This window comes from Pongo abelii, chromosome 4 (genome assembly GCF_028885655.2).
Source record: "Pongo abelii isolate AG06213 chromosome 4, NHGRI_mPonAbe1-v2.0_pri, whole genome shotgun sequence".
In the NCBI taxonomy this organism is placed as follows: Eukaryota; Metazoa; Chordata; class Mammalia; order Primates; family Hominidae; genus Pongo; species Pongo abelii.
In genome coordinates, this window is record NC_071989.2 from 53,627,567 (window position 1) to 53,631,041 (window position 3,475).

The window sequence follows — 3,475 nt, forward strand, 5'->3', positions numbered from 1 at the left end:
GAACCTTCCTTTGGAAAGAGCAGTTTTGAAACACTCTTTCTGAAGAATCTGCAAGTGGATATTTGGAGCGATTTGAGGCCTATGCTGGAAATGAAATATCTTCACCTAAAAACTAGACGGAAGCATTCTCAGAAACTCCTTTGTGATGAGTGCATTCAACTCACAGAGTTGAAGCTTCCTTTTGACAGAGCAGTTTTGAAACACTCTTTAAGCAGCATCTGCAAGTGGATATTTGGAGCGCTTTGAGGCCAAGGCTGGAAAACGAAATATCATCACATAAAAACTCGACAGAAGCATTCTCTGAAACTTCTTTGTGATGAGTGCATTCAACTCACAGACTCGAACGTTTCTTTTGATAGAACAGTTTAGAAACACTCCTTTTGTAGAATCTGCAAGTGTTTATTTGGAGCGCTTTGAGGCCTATGTTGGAAAAGGACATATCTTCACATCAAAAGTAGACAGACGCATTCTCAGAAACTTCTTTGTGATGAGTGCATTGAACTCACAGAGTTGAACCTACCTATTGATAGAGAAGTTTTGAAACACCCTTTTTGTAGAATCTGCAAGTGAATATTTGGCGCGATTTGAGGCCTATGCAGGAAACGGAAATATCTTCACATGAAAACTAGACAGATGAATTCTCAGAAACGTCTTTGTGATGAGTGCATTCAACTCACAGACTTGAAGCTTCCTTTTGAAAGAGCAGTTTCGAAACACTCTTTTTGTAGAATCTGCAAGTGGATATTTGGAGCGCTTTGAGGGCTATGCTGGAAAAGTTAATACCTTCACCTAAAAACTAGACAGAAGCATACTCAGAAACTTCTTTGTGACGTGTGCATTGAACTCACAGAGTTGAACCTTTCTTTTGATACAGAAGTTTTGAAACACTCTTTTCGTAGAATCTTCAAGTGGATGGATGGAGTGATTTGAGGCCTATGCTGGAAAAGGAAATACCTTCACGTAGAAACGAGACAAAAGCATTCTCAGAAAGTTCCCTGTGCTTTGTGCATTCAACTCACAGAGTTGAACATTCCCTTTGATAGAGCAGTTTTGAAACACTCTTTTTGTAGAATCTGCAAGTGGATATTTGGAGCGCTTTGAGGCCTCTGCCGCCAAAGGAATTATCATTGCTTAAAAACTAGATGGAAGCGTTCTCAGAAACTTCCTTGTGATGAGTGCATTCAACTCGCAGAGTGGAACCTTCCTTTCGATAGACCAGTTTTGAAACACTGTTTTTGTAGAATCCGCAAGTGGCTATTTGGAGCTCTTTGAGGCTTATGCTGGAAAAGGAAATATCTTCGTCTACAAACTAGACAGAAGCATTCTCAGAAACTTCTTTGTCACGTGGGGATTGAACTCACAGAGTTGAACATTCCTTTACATAGAGCAGTTTTGCAACACCCTTTCGGTGGAAAGTGAAAGTGCTTATTTGGTGCGATGGCGGCATCTAGTGGATAAGGAAATACATTCAGATGAAAACAAGATACATCCATTCTCAGAAACTTCTTTGTGATGACTGCATTCTACTCACAGAGTTGAACCTTCCTCTTGATAGAACAGTTTTGAAACACTCTTTTTGTGGAATCTGCAAGTGGCTATTTGGAGCGCTTTGAGGCCTATGCTGGAAAAGGAAATCTCTTCACATAAAATCTAGACAGAAGTATTCCCAGAAAGTTTTTCTGATGTGCGCATTCAACTCACCGAGTTGAACCTTCCTTTAGATAGAGCAGTTTTGAAACACTCTGTCTGTAGTACCTGCGAGTGGATATTTGGAGTGCTTTGAGTGCTACACTGTAAAAGCAAATATCTTCACTTGGAATCTAGACAGAAGAATTCTCAGAGACTTCCCTGTGCTCTCTGCATTCCACTCACAGAATTGAACCTTCCTTTTGATAGAACAGTTTTGAAACACTCTTGTGGTAGAATCTGCAAGTCGATATTTGGAAGGTTTGGAGGCCTATCCTGGGAAAGGAAATATCTTCCCATCAAAACTAGACAGAAGCATTCTCAGAAACTTCTTAGTGATGTGCGCATTCAAGTCACAGAGTTGAAGCTTCCTTTTGATATAGCAGTTTTGAACCACTCTTTTAGTAGAATCTGCAAGTGGATGTTCGGAGAGCTAAGAGGCCAACACTGGAAAAGGAAATCTCTTCACGTAAAAACTAGACGGAAGCATTCTCAGAAACTTCAATGGGCTTCACGCATTCAACTCACAGAGTGCAATGTTGCTTTTGAGAGCGCAGTTTTAAAACACTGTTTTTGTAGAATTTGCTAGAGGATGTTTGGAGCGATGTGAGGCCTTTGCTGGAAAAGGAAATATCTTCACATAAAACCTAGACAGAAGCATTCTCAGAAACTCCTTTGTGATGAGTGCATTCAAATCACACACTTGAACCTTCCTTTGGAAAGAGCAGTTTTGAAACACTCTTTCTGAAGAATCTGCAAGTGGATATTTGGAGCGATTTGAGGCCTATGCTGGAAATGAAATATCTTCACCTAAAAACTAGACGGAAGCATTCTCAGAAACTCCTTTGTGATGAGTGCATTCAACTCACGGAGTTGAAGCTTCCTTTTGATAGAGCAGTTTTGAAACACTCTTTTAGCAGCATCTGCAAGTGGATATTTGGAGCGCTTTGAGGCCAAGGCTGGAAAACGAAATATCATCACATAAAAACTCGACAGAAGCATTCTCTGAAACTTCTTTGTGATGAGTGCATTCAACTCACAGACTCGAACGTTTCTTTTGATAGAACAGTTTAGAAACACTCCTTTTGTAGAATCTGCAAGTGTTTATTTGGAGCGCTTTGAGGCCTATGTTGGAAAAGGACATATCTTCACATCAAAAGTAGACAGACGCATTCTCAGAAACTTCTTTGTGATGAGTGCGTTGAACTCACAGAGTTGAACCTACCTATTGATAGAGAAGTTTTGAAACACCCTTTTTGTAGAATCTGCAAGTGAATATTTGGCGCGATTTGAGGCCTATGCAGGAAACGGAAATATCTTCACATGAAAACTAGACAGATGAATTCTCAGAAACGTCTTTGTGATGAGTGCATTCAACTCACAGACTTGAAGCTTCCTTTTGAAAGAGCAGTTTCGAAACACTCTTTTTGTAGAATCTGCAAGTGGATATTTGGAGCGCTTTGAGGGCTATGCTGGAAAAGTTAATACCTTCACCTAAAAACTAGACAGACGCAAACTCAGAAACTTCTTTGTGACGTGTGCATTGAACTCACAGAGTTGAACCTTTCTTTTGATACAGAAGTTTTGAAACACTCTTTTCGTAGAATCTTCAAGTGGATGGATGGAGTGATTTGAGGCCTATGCTGGAAAAGGAAATACCTTCACGTAGAAACGAGACAAAAGCATTCTCAGAAAGTTCCCTGTGCTTTGTGCATTCAACTCACAGAGTTGAACATTCCCTCTGATAGAGCAGTTTTGAAACACTCTTTTTGTAGAATCTGCAAGTGGA